This window comes from Mchenga conophoros, linkage group LG7 (genome assembly GCF_057382185.1).
Source record: "Mchenga conophoros isolate Kocher_MC1m ecotype Shallow Benthic linkage group LG7, M_conophoros_male_GT1.1, whole genome shotgun sequence".
NCBI classification, from domain to species: domain Eukaryota; kingdom Metazoa; phylum Chordata; class Actinopteri; order Cichliformes; family Cichlidae; genus Mchenga; species Mchenga conophoros.
This window is the reverse complement of record NC_140532.1, coordinates 3816248-3837224: the sequence shown is the minus strand read 5'-3', so window position 1 is coordinate 3837224 and position 20977 is coordinate 3816248. Positions and strand designations below refer to the sequence as shown.

Sequence of the window (20977 nt, the reverse complement as noted above, 5' to 3'; positions counted from 1 at the left end):
AACATGTTTATATACTGCAGCGGCTAATGGGCAGCGACAGAAGACACAAAGCAAACATTGAAGATAATCTCCTTTTTCATAAACAGAGAGAAAATCCCTACAGCCGAACGAGCCTGACAGACACGAGTAGGGATGGGTAACGTTTAGGTTTGATCCGATACCGGTGCCAAACCGGTGCCGGTGCTTAAACGGTGCTCGAACCGGTGCTTAAAGAATGGAGAACACAAACTTTGTCCAAAAACCTCTCATGTTCAGCTGTTTTTTTTGTAAAAAGATAACAATTTTAGCCTTTTCTGCAGCTATGGGGCATATATGGCATCACTCTTGGCTGGAAGCAGTGCTTAAACAATGGAAAAAAAACACTAACTTTGTCCAAAAACCTCTCACGTTTAACTGTTTTCCACTTTTTCTTTGGTCCTTTTAGCCTTTTTGGCCAGGGTGAAGGGAGTATCTGCCATCAAACAAGAAGACAGCCGCATGTAACTACGTCGGTGTTTGCTAGTTCACCTTACATGCATTAATGTAATAACGCAGTTAGCGTACTCAACGTAAATTACACTCGAACAACATTAAGCTACTCACGCAGAGAAGAACGGCTGCTGCTGCATCATCATCCTCATCATTTCTGCTACACTGGCAGGGCTAGGGGCCAGGACTCTGCTCTTCGGGTTTTTGGGGGATGTTGCTAACTCCGGGTCCGATAACTGGCAACCCACCCGCAGTAGATGTGCTCGGTGTGAGGTCTCGCAGCAAGCTATCAAATACGGCGCATTTCTCGGCTTTTAACAAAATGCTATACGTCGCCAGGTGTTTCATCAGATTCGAGGTGTTGCCTCCTTTGACAGTATCACAGTATCAGCTTAAAGCACTTGTTGCTGCTGAGTTTGCATATTTTGCTGTGAAGTACAGCCAGACTTTGACCGCTTCGCTTTGGGCATTTTTAATCTGTAGCTCTGCTCTAAAAGAACCTACATACCTGGGCCCGCCTACTATCCTCGGAAACGTAAAATGATTGGCTGGAATCTAAAGTGTATCACAGCTCAGGAAAAAAAAGCACCGAAATAAAGCACCGAAATGTGTGCTGCTTTTCGGTCTGGTTACTACCGTTTATGACAGAACCGGTGCCATGATGGCACCGGATACCGGTACTCATCCCTACCTACGAGTCATACTTGGAAGAGAGTCTGTGACTCTGTGTAGGCCAATATCAGGCATTAGACGGGGATATACCATATCCTGAGGAAACACATCCGTATTCTATATGATGGTCCTGCACCAACCTCCAAAACAGACCCCTAATTTCCAGCCTTGGCATAAGGACTTGATTACTTTACTCTTGCAGTATTTAAAAAACATAAATAACTACAAATCACATTTGTAGACGTTCAATAGCCAATTTACCAGCTGTGTAAAAATTACCTGTAAGATAGCAAGAAGCAGACATACCAAACAGTGTTTGTGCGTGTTTTGGGTAGCTCAGCCGCTGACTCCGTTCATAATTTATCGGGATCATATTTGGCCTCAGGATAACACAGATTTTCTGCTCAAGATTATAAACTTGCAACTCCTGCAGATTCATCTTTGCATCAGTTTGTGCAGTATGGGTGAATATGCAACTGATGTGTCTCTGAAATGATGCCGCAAGCAATAACTGTGACTCCTGCATTTCTTTCTCTAACTTTAACCATAAAATTTTGTCGTAACCATTAATCTTCTTCCAGCCCAAGTATAAATGCCTTTACTATATAATGAAATAAGTAAGAATACTTAAAAAACAAAATTAATTATGAATCTTCTTGTAGGGAAAACACTTTCAATAGGTACTAAATATGTATTTGCTAACTCCAGGAGGACATCTTCTACTCATAACAGCACTCAAGTTATATAGACTGTCATGTGCTTCCTTTAAATACAACTAATACAGTAACCAGGTCAGCCTCCTTTTGTCGCAGACTGGTTCTGAGGTGAAAGGTTACCCCTGATCTCAGATCATCCCTGGGATTAGTGATGATATTCAACAGGATCACTAAAAACATCCCATCTGCCTATCTGCATGTGCTGTATGAAGCCCTCTGGGATTCAGAGCACGGTAGCTCCAAATCTACCCCAACACACACACACACACACACACGCACACACACACGCACACACACACACACACACAAAGACAGTTCCAAAGCAGGGAGAGATTAAACCAGACATAGACCTATAACACCACATAATCTGTTGTTTAAAAGAATTTCAGCATATCAAATCAGGACAGTGTCAACATTCTCTCCAGGATGGAATTTGATAAAAAAAAGATTATATCAGCTAAACTGAATATTACATTTAGATACAATGATGATGCTTGTGCCAGCAAAAGGATAAATTTATGAATATGGTTTCTATTGTCAAAGGATTAGGGTGGATATGACAATCCGGAAAGGAAACAGGAAGGAAAAGGAACATGGAGTAAAAGCTTTTCATGTAGACTGGCCCGCAGCTACAGGGAAGTGACATGAATCATATTGTAAAGGATGAATGGTCACATGTTCTAGCAGACACACACAAATACACACACATGCCATTAGGCCTTGACAGAGGCAATGCCTGTCAAGGCCAGAAAAAAAATACCCTGGCTCATTGGGTTGAAATCTCACATTAATCCTTACTCAACCTTCCAGCCATTAAACACCACTCTGCATCACACACACACGCGCGCACATACACACAGACTCCGTGGCGACTGCCCCGTCACCTCACCATGGTGACACACAGATCTGTTTGGACACCATGAAATTTCTCCTCCTCCTCTTTCACAAACACACACAGCTACTCCTCTGCACTGCCATATACAGTCGTCTATAAAGTCATATAAAGCCCTCTGTGCCATAGTGAGATCGACTTTTAATGTGGCACAGAGGAACACAGGAGTAGATAAGCAGTCATCATTACAGTATTAAAGAAAACGCTGTTTCTTAATGATGTCTATTAGGAGGAAAACATCAACACACATTTGGACAAATGAGGAACAGGTTGCACTCTGAGAAGGTTTCATTTGGAAGATCTGATGACTGTCTCCTTTTTCCTCCCATTCGCTTCTTTTCCTGCACAGGGCTTCATGGTGCTGATACTGATTTTAGCTCCACATCGAGCTGATGTTATATCAACTGCAACTAATTAGGTTTCCAGTTATAATGTCTCAGTTGCCTAGCTCTGATAGATTAGGTCTTGATATATATTTTGCTTAAGAGAAGTGGGATAAAACCAAGATGAAAGATTTTCACTTTTTTACTTTAAATTTTAATTAGCTTGTTTCAAGCACTTGCTTTTGTGATATTTTTTCACTAATGAGTTGATCTGCTTGCTTCTGTATCAAGATGTTGCTCGACTAATTGCTTTAGAGATGCCTCCTAAAAACTGGTCTCTATTCAACCCACATGTTTTTTCAAACACATTTTATGAGCAAGCACATTATAAAACCAAATTGTGATGAAGTGTAAAAATCATACTCAGTGATGGAGAAATAAAAATCTTGATTTTCACTCTGTTCGATGTGTCCCCCCAAAAAAGCTTCAGTGGGTTTTAAATAATGTTATAAGGTATATTGTGCTCTTCAATCAATGCTCATGTGTGTCTGTAACAAATAAGACTATTTGTGTCATCTCTGTTGATCCCTCAGTGGTTAGTGAAGCTCTTACAAAATGTTCTAGCTCATTTTAGGATTGTTTTCAGTCGATATCTCCCAGCGAGAGCTGGTTTTGATTCAGTAACTCGGTGTGTAAATGTGTTATATGCTTCAAAAGAAATTGACCTTTCGTTATTCTTTTTTTTTTTTTCCCCCGCAAAAGCACAGATGTTATCTGGAAGAATTATTTTGCAGATACACAGCACATCCTTTATTACAGCTAATTAGATGATTAGGTAGAACAGCAGGAAACAAGAATTATAGACTGCCATGAGATGATATGTAAACTAAACTAGGTGCAAAGAATATAAAATACAAACTCCGTGTGATTATAGGCATGCAGGCTAATGCACATTCAGTTGTCTCATGAAGTGTTATTAGGATGGCGTATACAGTAGGAATATATTGAATTACAGTATACAGCCACATCCATCACTTGAAAAATCATTTACATGAGCTATGGAAAACAATGAGTCATGCAAAACACCTTAATCTTCCAAAACTGAACTAAAGTTCAACAGATCCTTCGTTCGTTTTGTTGACCAGCTTCCACGTTAGGGGGGGAAACAAAATATATAACAGGAAAGCACCAAAAAAAAACAAACCCCACAGCGTACAGGCAAAAGTGGTGGGTCACCTTCATATGACATCTACAGAGCTGTTCAGCCACGCTTTGAAGCTTGCAGCACACAGTTCTGAGCTGATGTTAATGCCACAGGAGGTTTGAGATTCGGCAGTTACTGAGTCAGCAGACTGTTGGAAAATTTCTTATAGTATGTGTCTTAGCAGCCAGTGTCTCAGTACTATAACTCTGTGTGGTCTTTGACTTCATGGCTGAGTTTCTGTGTTTCTTAAACACTTCCACTTTGCAATGATGCCACTCACACTTGACTGTAGAATATCTAGTAGGAGGGAAGACATTTCATGAACTGACAGCACAATCGAATTCAGCGAGCTCTTCGGGAAAAACATTCCTTCATAAATGTTTGCAGAGGAAGACTGCATAGGTGTTTGATAAATCTGGCAATAGGACTAAAAACTGTTGAATTTAAAGTCTTGTCAGCCCAGCGACAGACTGGCCAACTGTCCAGGGCGTACTTTGCCTCTCACCTGATGGAAACTGGGATAGACCCAGTCCCCAGACCCTGCCCTGCCCTGGATGCATGGATGGATGGATGCATTTAAAGCCTGTTAGCTCTTCATCAAACCACCTTTAAATATTTAGTCAGCTCAAAGTTGATGTCACACCACAGAGGCACTTGATAAATGTCAGTTTGGGCAGTTTGGGCATACATTGACATTTTGGAATGGGTTAGTTCATAATTGATATCACAACAGTAAAAAGCATTACGCTTAAGGATTCCACAACATGATGATTGTTTGCTGAAGTTTTAGCAGTGCCGAACGGATCGTATTTCTTGAACGTTTCCCTGTCCACAGTTCAGTTCAGTTCAGGTCAAGCATTTCACTGCATGTTCACTATATGTTGTACTGTGTATGTGACAAATAAAATTTGTATTTGTAGTTTAGAATAAAATTAACCTGCCAACTAATAAAATTTTAAACACCGTGATTTCTAGAAAAAGCTTTACTTCATTAAGAATAACGTGCCAGCTCAAATGGAACTAGTATCTCTTGTAATGCAGCCACACAGCAGCTTACCAAAATTAAAGTGATTGTGCAAAGATATCAACATTTAAACACTGATTTACATTCATCAGCTGAGCACAGCACAAAATGCACTATGACGGTGCAGAGACGGGTCAATTGTCCATTAAAAGGGATAAAAAGGTAACAGATAAACAAATCCAAATGGGCCTCTGTCTATCCATTATGGGCACTCCTGCTTTACGAGTTGCAGCAGCTCCCACATTCTTAGGCTGCTGTCATGAAACGTTTAAACTGAAGGCACACAGAGACCCATCAGCGTGCTAAATGTATGGTGGGAACAGATTTAGAAGATTTAGAGTAATGGAATAATCACCGTGAAGGAGCACGGCGGAGCGGAGTCATGCAAGACTAGTTGTGGCGACCTTGGATTTCGTCAATACAATCAGCGATGTCTATCTCTTACAAAACAAAACCCACACAGGGCTCGGTGCCTTTCAGACAACTTGAAATCAAAACTAATCCGAGTCACGATTATAATGGATAGATTTTATACCAGCGGCAAGCGAACACGGAGGGAGCCACAGAAAACAGAATTTAGGAAAAGATCAAAACAGCGCAGGGACTTAAAGTCTTATGAAAGAAAAAGACACAAAAATGAGCTTAATACACACCCTTATCTCTCAACTGATATTGTAACCTTTGAAGTCATTTTACAGCCATTATGAACACAGCTGTGATATCTTCCACACATAATTATGGTTTATTATTTGTCCCTGGGGCAATAAGTAAATGTGTATTATGTGTATATGGCTATTGAAGTGCATGTAAATTAGTCGAGGTGTATCAGTGCTGTGCTCTGAGCACTGTGTAATTGTGCTGACACTTTGGTGAGACAGCGACAAAGTGTGCGTGTGGATGGATAAAGCATGTGGGTGGTCGCAAAGGTGAAAAGGTCAGGAGCTTAGGCTCGTCTTCACCCACGGGTCATTAAAGAAGATCTGTTTGTCTCAACCAACAAAGACTGTGGAGGAGTGAATTGAGGGCAGCCTTAACACAGAACAGAAATGGCAACAGACACACACACAGTCACATTCATATCTCTTATATCACAATTTTACCGTCTTCCTGCCGTTCTTCTCTCACTGTCACGCCCGCCGTCATCACCACCCCCTTCTCCTCTCTATCTTTGAGTGGGATTTGTGATCTAAGATCAGTACGGCTGTAATGCCCTTCTCAGTGACTGACAGATGATACGGCCTGGCCTTTGGGCCCCAGCCGGAACGGCTGCAGATCAATACCCAAGCTGGCAGCCTGTCAGCATTCACAGAGCAATGTACACACACTCGACGCACACAAGCATTCACGTGCAAGGACAGCATCCAAGCCTGTTTGAATCGGATGGCATTTGCAGGAACAGGACCTGGATGTTTGCAGCACAGCAGGAGGGGACATTCCTAGGATGCAATACCTGGCCTACAGGAGCAGCATGGCTGCAGGATGACGGAGCGATGGATTCCCATGGCTCTTTTGGGTGGATATATTAAGCAGTCTGGATAGATGAACCAGCCAAACAAAGTAAACAGGTTGGAGAAACAACCAGGAAATGGTGTATCTGTTTATGTGACAGGGTGGCTCTTTAACCTTTGTGACTGACATCTTAGTATAGAGGTTTACAGATTTGCTTAGCAAGTGATGGGTTGGACCTGAACCACACAGAGACACAAATCCATCTGGGGTTGTGTCAGGAAGAGCATCCAGTGTAAAACTTTGCCAAATCAAAACATGCCGGAGTCCTACTGACAAGGTAGGAGTCGACAATAGCTTTTATTTGGAACGGACACTGTGGCTTGAATAGTGACTGAAACCTTATGCTCTAGTGCCATTTACCTTTTTGGTAGAGCTCTACAAGTGGGGGGCGTGTGGTTTGAAAACAGAGTCCTGTTCTGATTTGAAAAGCTCTGCAATTGGTCAACGTCTCCCGTGACAACGTACTTTAGCCATAATGGACTTTTGTTGTCTATACCAGCTTTAACGTGTATTACATATGTAAACATCATTATAACATCAGCACATAAACATTGAATCTTAATCTGAAGTTAGCATTAGTTTGTGTATTTATGTCACTAAAATTGAATTGAAAAGTTTTTGGATTTTTTTTCTTTTTGCAGTTTTTCTTTTTTTTTGCAAGCCTGTGATTAGTTTCCAGATCTGGCTGCACTCGAGCATAAATGACCAGAAAAATTAGAACTCACTCATCCTCGCTATTATTCTAATGGGCTTTAATACAGAATTGCAGGGAAAGCGTGAGAAAGTGAAAGTGAAGGCCGTGTAATATCAGCTGTCAGGTGAAAACTAAAGCATTTGCAGTTTTTCCCATTTATATTCGTGTTACAGAGTGGATCATTATATCACATTAACAGCGTGTTCTACAATATAACATGAAACACAAGCACACACATGCAAACAGTTGCACATACATAAAAAATAAATGAAGGCTTTCAGTGAGTTAAACGAAAACCTCATCCTTTCTGAGTATATACAGTGACTCTGCTCACGTACTCCATTCTTCTAAACAGAACCAATGTACACCGACCTATGCAAATAAACTGTGTCCAAGAGGGAGTCTGTATTTCCATCTTTCTATTGTGCATTGCATCACCGATCCTTACTATATAAATAAATATGAGAGACGTATAAATAATGCAGTCACAGATTTGACAGTCGGAGTAGCACCATCACCTCCACGCTCAACGTGTCTGCTAACTCCCACTCGCTCAACCTTGTTGTGATATATCGTCTTCCAGAGTCAATCAATAGCCAATTAAAGACACAAGGTCTCCGGTGGCCACGGGTGCATGTGGCGCTGTTTGACTATGGAGATAAATATGTAAATGGTTGACAGGCAGGATATCAAGTCAGTATGTTCCAATGAGAAGAACAGGGAGGCTAACAATAACACTCCTCACACAAACACACACATACACGTACGTGTGTGCAGCACTACTCCAGTGTGGTATCTAAGGTGCAAACCCACCAACACTCATAGGGAACCAAAGGACTAGATCCCCTCAGGATGGCAGGTTGTAAGATGTGCTGTGCTTATCCATTGATGCAACTTAATGAACTGCTAGCTGCAGGGTACATCATTCAGTCTCTCTCTCACACACACACACACACACACACACACACACACACACACACACACACACACACACACACACACACACACACACACACACACACAGAGTCTTCTGTATATACAATACAATAATAATGGATGTTAGTTCCATGAAATATATACACATCCTCCTGGTAATGGAAACGCTTCCAGAAACAATCTGAGGACGTGGCAGAGTACAGAGCAGCATTACTCTAGAATAAAGCTGTCTCCCACTCAGTTACAAACATATGAACACATGTGATCAAAGACCCTGCTGAATGCAAAGCCAGGATGCTCAGACTTCTGCGTAGCAGATGCACTGTCTGAGAAGAGCGTGATGTGCAACCCACAAAACCTTGACCCTTCAGTCCAAAACCTCCATGAACGATCTCCTGCTGTGGAACTTTACATGTCGATACTGGATCTCCTGAACACTCATCCCCTTGCATGAATAGCTCTGGAGCCTACTTCACTTTCTGCCCATCTCTGTGTCTCTCTGCATTCCTCCTTTTAAAGCTCTGCCACCACAGGCGCCGCCAAAGAGCCTGACAGTTCAGCCTCTCTTTGATCTCAAGGCACAGGTTATCTGTTGCCTGGCTAATTTTAGTTAGCCCCTTTAAGCTGGGATTCTCTTTGAAGCAAGGTGCAGGAGGGAGTTATCAGTGTGGCCCCTTCAGTTACACATAGATTCAACCTCACGACTTTCAGTTTCTACTGTAAGCTGGAAAAGATTATCAGCCTTGTTGTTGCATCTGGATTGCAATCAGCTCTGGGCATGGAGTTGATGACATTTAAGAAATGCAGATTTATGTGAGGTAAAAGCTTCGAAGTCTTTGTTTAATAAACAGAATATTACACAGGAGATGCTAAAGGAGGCGAGCTACTGAAACCACCTAGGAAATTAGAAGCGCTACATTTTATTTTGCTGCAAGTTTAACAGACTGTCGTAGGAGATGGAAGGTGGAGGTGCTACAGGTGAAAAAGGAAATCTTACCTTTCTGAGGAGGGTGAGAATTAGGAAAGGACACAGACTGTGCTGCTGGCTGGGCAGGTCAAATATCTGTAAAAAAAAAAAAAAGTGAGTCAGGTTTGTATTCCTTACCTCGTTTTTACTCAAGCCAATAAATTGAAATGTCCCATGCAAACAAACTCATTCAAATAATAAAACACATATTTAAGAAAAAAAGAAAAGGAATTAACTTTTCTTGCATCTGCCTAACCAGCCTGGAGTTGTTATTAAATCTGAAGAGGGTTGACAACACAACCTCAGGGAGCGTGTGTTTACAGCAGGCTACTCAGGAGCACACTCCAGTTGTTGCTCTGTGATTTTATAGAATAGCGGACCAGCTGGCCTAAGACTCACTTAAATGAGTGAGCCCTAGGCAGGTGACCTTGAAAGACCTGACAGAACACAGTTTCTCAATCTGAACCTCAAACTAAATGGGAGAAGCATGTCAAGGTGAGTGGACAAGTCTTAAAAGTAAATGTGCCTGCCCGTGTTATACGAACGCAACTACTGAATACACCTCTCAGCGCTATGTTTGTCTACCGCACTACTGAGATCAAACACAAAAAACACACACGCACACAAAGCTGAAAAGCCAAAGGAAGGTACACAGAATATCAAAGCGCTTGCACTCCAGTGTGAATGATGGTCCTCCGTGAGCACCTTCAGGTAAGAGGAGCAGCAGGCGTCTGCAATCTGATTTAGCGCATCAATCTCACACAAGAGGGGTCACTTTTCTTCCCACAGGATGACTTACGGGGGCACGGCTGCTATTTTCATTTCCATTTTTTTGAAGAATGGCAGCCAAAGTTTCCCTCTGTATGGTGTAAAAAGTACTGCATAAGCTCGATGAAGGACAATGACCCAGGCTATTGCCAATAGAACGTCTGTATGGCAATGCCGTGCTTTCTACAAACACACACAGACACAAATTGTAAGGATAGTTTGAGTTTTATCTCAGTCCACATAGACTTGGTTTGAAAGCTGCATGTTAAACATGTGGGTACTGTAGTCTGGAGATAAATTCATTCCTCAACAAGCATTATGCTGCAGCTTTTGAGTGGTTAGAAAGTTTGCACTAAGGAAATAAATACATGAAAAAAGCAATATGAGAAACAACATTAGCTTTAAGTAAGACGTAAGCAAAGACGTTCTCTATCTTCAGTTCTTTGGTGCGTGTACTTCTATTACTATTATATTATTATCATCACTTTTAATTCCATTTATTCTTGGAATAATTAAAAAAAAAGTATCCAAAGTAGTTTTTGTGGCATGTCTGGTTTACAATATATTTGTGGGTACTGTTCATATACTGTTTGGCCACATAGGGCTTGCAGCCTTTGTAACAAAGCCCTATTAATCAGACTTAAAATCCACATATTATTTTGGGGTTAGACATACTTGGAATGGAATCTACAATATATCGTTACGACAGTGCTTTTCTGAGCCTATTTTTTTATTTCAGCACATTTATTGAATTAAAGATTTCAAGCCAAGCACAAGACTGAATGGACTGCCTTCAGGGTTGTCAATTTCTGTTGAAAGATGCAATGTCAAAAGGCCTAAGGTCAGGCAGAGAGTGAAAAGCACTGTGAGGCTGAGTGGGAAGGCAGAACAGTAGAAAAGAACACAAAGAAGTTAAGTGGTGACAGAGGAATAAGCATAACGTTAATATGTTACTGCGGCATCAGGACGGAGAAAGGATAAGAAACCAGTCAGATAACAAAACTGGATGTGCATACTGCTGTGAAGAACAACCCAAAGAGCAATGCAGCTCACAAAAACAGACAGTTTTGTTCCTCCCATTAGTGAGTTGAATTAATTAGGGCTCCAGTGACGCAATTAACAAATATAATTATGTCCCACCATTACTCCTCATCATTATAAGCTTGTCTCCTTCCTCTTCCCGGGAGACTGCAGACAGCCAACTGGACAAGCAACTTTAAAGATCATCCATGGAAAAAAACCAAAGGAAAACAGGAAAGCTGTCAACATTCATTTAGTATAAAACTTGAAGAGCATTCCTACAGTGAGTCACGCTCAGGAGATAGATGCTGGTTTGTGGTCATCAGTGATCGTACAGCCAAGTTAGTTATGTTCCTATAGCTATAAACAGAGTGTCATTTGGCTTGAAATGTGATCAGTCACCCTGTGAGTTATATTTACCATCTGTGGCCCTTTACAGTGTTTGTGTACGTATGCAGCATGTGGAGCATGTGAATACAAGTCAATATGCAAGATGTGTATCCTTCCAGCAATTGCTAAGGAAGAAGATTAGCTTGTAAAACATGCAGTACATGACATACCGTATCACCACTGTGGACACAGATAGCCCTTTCATAGCATTTAGACAAAATTCCTCAAGATCCGACAAGGAACAAAAAGTGACCCTGGTATTCTAACAAACAGCTCTCTGTCTGCTGAGGCAGATCAAGAACGACACTAAGTTCAGGTTAGGTCCTGGGAGGACGATATTTGGCCTTGCAGTGAGGATCACAAACCCAAACAACATTGTTTTGAATTAAAAAAAAACACAGGAAGAGGTGTTGAAAAGCCACTGCTTTGCTGTGTGTGGTAATGGATAATCATTTGTCTCATGGGTCTCATGAGTCCCGCAGCTGTGGCGCATTCAGAACTCACACAGCTGTGACTGAGGGACCGTTGGCCAGCGCTGGCACAAATCAGCGAGTGAGCTGTGGATGGCTTTGCTCCCACTAAGGAAGACTAGTGCTTAAGTAATACAGCACTGGTGGACAAGTCTAAAGTTACACTCTGCGTAGAGGTATTTTTAAAAAACTATTTAAACAGTCACTAAACTGTAGTGTGAAGTGGTCTATTTCGGCTCTTTTGTGGGTAAAATTGTGCTTCAATGGATCACGCCATCCTGCGTTTAACACCAAGTAAGGATTATGAAGAGCATGCAGCACAAAAATTGTCATCCATTTATTCTAAATGCATAAATTGAGACATTACAGCATTTAATCTCTGCTCCATGCGCATGTTCACTTTGGGACAGCAAAATCAAAATGACAAGATGCGGAAACTTGCACATCCGGGGAAGATGAAGGTATTGCTCCTTCATTTGCAGGCCTGACAGGCTATTGATTGTTCTTCAGCTAAGCCTTGAGGCTCACGTCTTACCATTGTCTCACCTCCCTGCATGATCCCCCAACATAAACACACACATTTCCCCCCTCTATAGGATGTGTGCCCCTAACAGCTGTCCTTCCATATCTCTCTCTTTAGCTCACTTGCCTTCCTCCATCATTCCCTCACTCTATTTTCTTCCTAGAAAAAGTTTCTCAGGCTGAACCCCGTCCATAATAAGTGCTGGTCTGGCATAATCCTCCTCTATAACACTGTAGAGAAAACTTTACTTTCCAAATCCTTGACAGCTGCTTCAGTAAGGTCGGACGCTCAGACTCTTTTTACAATGTGGTCTTGCCTCGGTTGTGCCTTTTCATGCCATTGGTCACAGCAGGATGGACCATGACACAACCACACAGGAATGCTGAAAAGAATCCAAAGTAAATCCCTTTCGATGCAATTGCAGCTTGAATATATGAAAAACCAGGGACAGCCGACAAAAGCACACTATTCTTTGGCTACTAAAGGATGCAAAACTCTAAAATGGAACACAAGAAGGGTGTTGGGCCGAAGCATACAGCCCAACGTTACTCTGCAGTTCTTGTTCTGTACTGAACAGTACATATTTCAATCATAAATCTGCATCGCTAAGGCTTAGAGGACTTATCACAGGGAACTGCTGTGCAATTCAACACATTGGGTGGCTCAGCCAAGTTCTGATTGCGGGTTGATGTATGTGAAAGTTAAGTCAGGGGGTGCAGTGGTAAAACTGTAGTCACTGGAGGGAAGCCAAAGTGTGTGGCACTGCTGAGTGATGAGATACACGCCTGGAGATTCCTGCAGAAGCTGAATTATAAGAGGCGGGATGGAATTCAACAGACAGCTTTAACCATGCAATTATTTTGTACAGTAACTAGTAGTGAAAAATGCTGTCAACACAGGTCTGCAGAGCACATCTTTACCTGAAAATGAAAGATACAGGAAAATAAGTTTAGCCTGCTTCTAGCTCTAATTAACTTGTTTCCATTTAGCTTGATGATAACATGTCAGATTTGTGTTTTGTTTTCACCTTTGAGGGGAGCAGGCGTCTCCTTCAATTGTTCATTACTTTACTCTGAGTCATCATTTATCAGCTGTTCTTTAATAGGCAATTTGAATGACAATGACCAGACCGCCGCTACACTTTCTTTCTATATTCATAATGATGCCGCGTTCAACACAGCACAACCCGTGCACACCACACACAAAGAGTATGCTCTCACAGGCAGGAAGAGCCTTAGAGGTCAGCTGTTTGCCAAGGTTCATGAAGTGCTGGTAAAGAAGAGTTATGACAGCTCGGCTCCATCCCATCAGCCACACTGTCAACTAACACAGCATCATTTATACGTAAAAGCCGCACAGTTGAACACACAGCAGCATGGGTGGGCAAATTACTGCCACAGCTACACCACTTCACCACTCACGCTTCAAAGAGATGACTGTAGAACGGGCCACAAATTGAGCTGATATGAAGTATGAGCTACTGCCAAACTTGCATAATATATCTGGTCAGCGTGATCTCTGTGTTTACGTTTGCATGCACACTCCTTCAAAAAGTCTGGGACTAAAAAGGACGGGGCCAAACGAGGTTGGATTACAATTCAATTAAACCTTTAAAAACGCTGTATTGTTTTACATTTCCCCCTAACAAAAAAGCACAAAAGCAAGAGATTTGCATGTGTACTCGAGTCAGCAAATATATATTTCACAGATATATTTATAAGGAATAAAAATTCCTTTCCTATTTTCCTAAAAGTTTCCTCGTATAAGACAAAACTACACTTTTTTTTTAAAAGTTTCCAACTGAAATGCAGTGCTTCATTGGAAAACATGACACGCAAAGCATTAACACCAGTTAGAAGAAGAGGGAAATACTGTAAGAAGACCCTTAGGCTTGCTGTGATTATCAATAGTTAGGTTCTTTTTGTGAGAAAAAACAAAACCAGTCTCCAAACATTAAGGCTGACCCATACACCCTGCAGCAAGGTTTTGCTTTATCATCAAGACAGCAAGAGCTACTTATGTGCTCAGAGCTTCTGATTTTTCCTTTTTTTGATCCGTGGCCATGGAGGCAAACCAATTGATACATCTGCCCTGAAACAACACTCTCTTCTTAAACCTATAAAACCTATATTTCTGTTTGGACAGTGTCAGAGAATGTGTTGTTTTTGTTCCATTTTGTATAGGCTGCAGCTAAAAGCTGTCACTGTTTCACTTATCCTATTAATAAAGTTTACCATTGTGGCCCACTTAGGCCCAGCTCAAGAGTATGAAGACACATTTTTCTTCATTTATCAAGTAGTCAAAAAGTGAAGACACAAAGATAAACAAATAATGTGCATAATGTGTACCAGTCCTCTGGTAGAGGAGCTACATCCCCGTGTCAGACCTTATTCCTCACTGCAAAGCCTCCTTCAGCAATGCCCAACTCAGGCTATAACTCATTCTGTAGGCCACTTCTGTTCTCATTCGTCTATGTAGCAACCACTTTGGTAACTGCAAACCTTCATAGCAAGGATATACAAGAGCAATGTCACGGTTCTGGGTCAGTTTGACCCAGTATTTTGAGTTGTTATGTTTTGGTGCGTTTTTGCTTTTCTGATGATGATGATGACGACCACGACGACGAATCTATGTTTCAGTTATTCTTGTTCAGGGATTAGTTCTTAGGTTTTGTGTTCTCATGTTTATTGCAGGTTTAGTTCAGTGTCTAGTCTGTCTCTCACTGTCGTGTCTGCGTCTTTGTTTAGTGGTGTCTTGTTTCCCGTTTTACTCTGAAGGTTCATGTTCCTGTCTTATGTCAGTGTTTCTAGCTGTGTTCCCCTTCTGTCTCTAATTCCTTGATGACTTCCTCAGTGTAGTTCCTCAGCCCAGTGTGTCTTCGTGTCGCGTCGTCTGTTCGTGCACCCTGTTATTTCTAGCTGCACGTCAGGATTCTAGCTTGCAAGATTCGGTATTGGACATGTTCATAGTCACGTTCTCCAGTCATGTTTCCCTACACCTTCATGTGCCAGTACCGAGATCTTGTTCACAGTTTTTCATGTCGTGTTCATAGTCTGTCCACAGTACTTTGTCATAGTTCAGTCCTGGTCTTCGTTCATAGCCTTTAGTTACTCCCAGTTTAGGTTCTTAGTTTTGTCATTCCCATAGTTTGTGGTTTGTTATTTTGCCTTCTGTATCAGCCCTGATTAAAGGCTCGTTTTGAGCTTAGCAAAAGTTTTGCCTCCTGCGTCTGTGTCCGCACCTGGGTCCAACAAACACACTCTCCACACGGTCTGCCCTCGCAGACCACGACAAGCAGCTTGGCATTGTAGTATAGTTACATTGCTCCGCTGGACTCCTTCAACAGAGTTTCTGTACATCACAAGGAAAGTGGTCCATGGCAGGCAAAAGCCAGAAGTGTTAGCTCTTGTCACAGTCTGGCGAGGGCAGACTGTATGAATTGAGAAAAGGACCCAAAACGCAGACTCCAAGGAACAGGGAACAGAACTTGAAATGTTAACAAAAGGCGAGCCGTTTAATATGGCTGGTAGAAAAGGTACAAACAAAGGGCAAGGCAAACTGAAGCAAAATTAACACAAACCTAAACTGGGGGATCTAAACAAACAATAAGAAAAACCTAGACAAGAAACTTGGAAGCATGGCATAGGAAACATGGCGTGGACAACAGACGACCTGACAATCACACACTGAAAACAGAGGACTTAAATACACAGGAGGTGATTAGGGGAAGTGGAGACACATGAGGAAACAGCTGACTAGGATAAACATAATGATGCACAGGCAAGAGAAAACTAACCGCATGAGCACAGAACACAAGACCCCTTTTCAAAGTAAAACAGGAAACATGCAGACTTAGACACGACAACCAGAACTTGACAACGTAAGACACAGACATGAAACGCATGAAGAGCAGGGGAGATTTAACATGGTTGGAAACGGAGGGGGAAATAATAAGAACTAGAAACACTTAGGCATAATAATACAAACTTGATAACATAAGACACGCAGCATGAAACACGAAGGGTGAGGGGAAGCTTAAATACAGGGGAAGAAAACACAAGGAGTCTAATAACCAAATGAACTTAGATAACCTAATGAACAAAATAAACTCAAACTTAAAACGCTGGGTCAAAAGACCCAGGACCATGACAGCTCTGTTGTTCTTGGGTTATTTTCCAGGTTCTTCCGACTCCCTGTGGGGAGCACTAGAACTTTATAACTTCATCAACAGTTATTTTCCTCAATAAACAAATCTGAAAGCCATAAGTCCGCCACTCACAATGCCCCTAGAAAATCCTGCACCTGCTATAACCACGAGTCACCGACAAAGCATCATCTGTTGTGTCTTGGAGGCACCTTTGAAAAACTAAGCTGGTATCCCTGCACCTGTTTTTCACCAGAGTCAACAAGGAAATAAATCTGTTCTGTGATGACACCATTTCTCTCACTTTCACTGTCAGGCTCCAGAGTTCCTCAATGGCAGTAAGAAGAACCATAAAAAGAAGCCGAGACAGAGGGAGCCGAGCCATCTCGATCTCTGACTGGTTTTAAAAAAAAGATCATAATGGTGTCTGCTGAGTGTGATGTCTGCGCTTCATACGGTTGTTCCCTTATGGCTCCTCCAGTTGAAGAAAATTCAGAGACAGCTGTGAATGTTCTTTATTCTGAATGTGTTATGAAACTGAATCTTGCACTCGAACCTCAAAATAAAAGATGCATGCTGATTAATTACAGTCAGTCCTGGCGTATGAAAATATTCTGTGTCTGCGGTTTCATCAGTTGGGAAGGAATGGTGGAACCTTCGATCGTTCCTTTGGCTGGAGCTGTCCACGGTTCTGAAAGTGTTAACGCTTGACAACCTGACACCAAGGTTGTAAATCACCTAACTAGGCACCGCCCATTCAGTTTGGCAGCTGCAAGCCGAGAGCCTCCTAACATGTTTCACAAAGACCTGAGTTTCATCAGAGAACAGTGTATATTCTGCACAGTGGATCTGAAGTCAATTTCCAGACTAGGTAAGGTGTGGTACAAAGTCATGAAGGCAGAAATGGCTCTGTTCCAAGGTTATTATCATTAACGAAAACTAACGAAATAACGAAAACTAGAAGTGAAAAAACATTTTCGTTAACGGGAATGAAAACAAAAACAAAAAAAGGAAAACTAACTAAAACTGTAATGAGTGTTCACAAAACTAACTAAAATTAACTGAATTTATAGCAAAAATGTGTTTAGTTTCATTGATGTGTGCGTGTCCTACAATAGTCGAGGGTGAAAATGAAGTTTAGTTTCCAGATTTTTCTTGCTGTCTCATTATGCCAGCAGGTGGCAACACGTTAGTCTGGTGCCACATTTATAAGGAAAATGCATTTGCGGGGTGAGCAACAAAGTTGAACATGAAAAATAAATCTTCTCTGCCAATGAAAAAAAGCTTTTTTTTGCTATTAACTCTTCTTTTGAGCTTCTGGGAAACCCGGTGCTGACAATCAGGTGCCTGATTGGTGCCTGATTAGCACCATTTAGCAGTGAGTCCAGACTCTGACCCTTTGATCCTGCCGTAAGCAAAGTGTGAAGTAGACATAGAGAGTGTTATGCTGATTGCTTCATCGATAGCTTTGGTGGAAGTTGTTGTGGGGCGGGATCTCCTTCACTGGGAAAAACAAGGCTTGTCATCGCTGGAGGCAATCTCAACGCAGAGAGACAGAGATGAGATTCTGCAACAGTGGCAGTCCTGTATCTTCACAGTCTGTGAGCGAACTCTATCCTCCAAGATGACAACTGGCAGAAAAGATTTGGCAATGGGCAAAACCCACATATTCAACCCACTAACTAATTGACCAAAGTACAGTCTGTTCTTTTATGTCTTTATGTCTTATTAGGATTCACAATAACAGGCTGTATTTGGTTGTACAATTTGGTAGTACATTAGTGCATTAGCTCCTACTCCAACAGCAGCAGCTACTAGAGAATATAGGAGGTAGCGTTTATGAGAAAGAAACATGAAAAATGTGACTCATTGGAGGAACAACTCAGGTCATAAAACATAAAACAGAGGTCACTCTAAGAGCATGTGAAAAAAAGTCTTTCATATTGGACGTGTGTAAAGAGATAAACCCAACAGTGAGAGCTCTTAGAAGACTATGCCTATATTCTGGCCCCAACCTTACAGGAGAAACATATTAGGCGTGTCATTTGTATGGAGCCAGGTCTTCAGCGCATACTGTCTGAGTCTAGTGATTTAAGTCTGAAAACTGCAATGGTATTTTTTATAAAAACAACAACTTGTAAGAAAAATGTTTTGTTTTCAGGCAGTTTACATCCTACTTTTTCTTACTTTTTTGTGGTCTCAGCAGCTGAGATTAGTTTATGTGTGGGAGTTAAACAGATGGACTCTGAGGAAGAATGCAGAACGCAAAAGGAATGCATTCAATAACACTGCAACACACAAAAGAGACACGAAAAGACTGACAGCAATTAAAAAACAGAAAAAAATATTATCAAACAAGTTTACTTTTTCATAAAATTATGTTAAACTTCATAAATTCCATTCTCTAGAGTCACTTGTGTGACTACATACAAGTTGTATGTGTCATATATACACACCATACGCTTATTCCATATGGATTATTGTCAGTCATTTTAATTATTTATTTTTTACAGGCTTGTGCTACAGAATGAATCCAGTACAGTAAGTAAATGTGACTGCTCATCATTAATTTAACACTCTTGTCTTTGTCTTTATCGCTTGCCAGGTCTTCAGTGTCAAATGCCAAATGCCTGCACAACGTTAGCTGGCGCAGCAGAGGATTTGCATTTACTTTCACATTTTTAACGCCAACTGTAAAGCACCCAACAGCTCATCGTATAAGGATTGTTGCATCCAGCCCTTACTTCACCAAGTGGATAACCAAATTTTAGTTCCATTTCCCCTAGCAGCTAAGCTTCCTAATGCCTGCTGTTATATTTTCACTACTCCAATTTATTCACTTAGATAAAGACATTCAGTTGGCCAAACCTGGAACCCAGCAAGCAATTCAATTCAGTTTTATTTACAGAGTGCCAAATCACAACAGCACTCGCCTCAAAGTGCTTTATATTGTATGGCAGATACCCTACAAGGATACAGATCCCAACAGTCAAATGACCCCTTTTGCAAGCACTTGGCAAGAGTGGGAAAGAAAAACTCCCTTTTAACAGTAAGAAAGCAGAAGAACCAGGCTCAGAGAGGGGCAGTCATCTGCTGTGACCAGCTGTGGTTGATGGGAGAGAGGCAGGACAAAAAACACTGGAAGGAAGCCAGAGATGAATAATAATGAATGTGGCACAGTATGCTAGTGCAATGTTCCTTTCTTAACTCATTCACTGCCAGCCATTTTCAAATCAGGTAACTCCCCACTGCCAGGGTTTTTGAGCATTTTTACTCATTTTTGAAGAGCCACAGAAAACTGTGTGTTATGATCATATAAACGCTGAACCTACCAAAATGAAGAACAGACTCTCTTCTTTCATCCAAAAAAAAAAAAGCTTGTTTCTACCATTTTCCATTCTTTAGTAATCAGCTGTAGAAGAGAGGTGGGTTCCACCAAAAATGCCTGTTTTGACCAAAAGAAGGGAGAAAACGAGCTTTTTGTGAAAAATACATTTCAAGCAGAAAAGTGCCTTTGACACTAATATTTCTTGCTTTGTGACACCTCTAACATATAAAATAGGTTTTCACTTCTATAAAACAGAAATAACACTGAGAAAGGTTATGTTTTATCAAAACAATTTATTTACAAATATATGAAAAAATAAAATTCACTGACAAGCTGCCCGAGGTTGTATTCTGGCCCCTCCCATTGAAAAACGTAATTGACGTCTATAGACGTCAATGGCAGTGAATGAGTTAATGTGGCTAAATACAGTTTCTTTCCAGGAAGTAGGGGTGGGCGATATAAACGATACACGATATAAACGATACATGATAGAAACGATATAAATTTGGCCAACGATAGAGATTTTGACTATATCGCTCTATCACGATAGCGCATGTTGATGTGTCATCAAGCGGCGCCTGTTTTGGTCCAAAGCATCGCGGCGGCTAAAACCATTATCATCTGCAAATTATGCCAGGCCACAGTCACAGCAAAGAGATGAAGCACTTTTGAAATATGGGGAAAGCCAAAAACTGCGCTTCCTCCACTTCCGTAACATTGATTCATTAATGTTGAATTCTCTCGCAGCTCCGTGTATAGCATCCTGCTATGCGATTGCATTTGTCCCTGACCACCAGAATCCCTCACGTTAACTTTTATCGAGTGGAAAAAAAGTTGGCGTTCATCCTCCAGCTTCACTGTGCTAATGTTATGCTAACATAGCTGTGTCGCTAGCAATCACGTAGCACAACATTATATACCAGGTAGTC

At 41.4% G+C, this 20977-nt stretch overlaps 1 protein-coding gene across 1 annotated transcript in view; it reads right to left on the bottom strand.

The window, feature by feature from the left end:
- The window catches only part of tspan9a (tetraspanin 9a), a 187922-nt gene that overhangs the window by 131074 nt on the left and 35871 nt on the right, over positions 1 to 20977 (bottom strand). The window contains exon 2 of the mRNA XM_085281606.1: positions 9436 to 9501. The gene's annotated coding sequence lies outside the window, so the exon portion shown is untranslated. The remainder of the gene's footprint in view (positions 1 to 9435; positions 9502 to 20977) is intronic.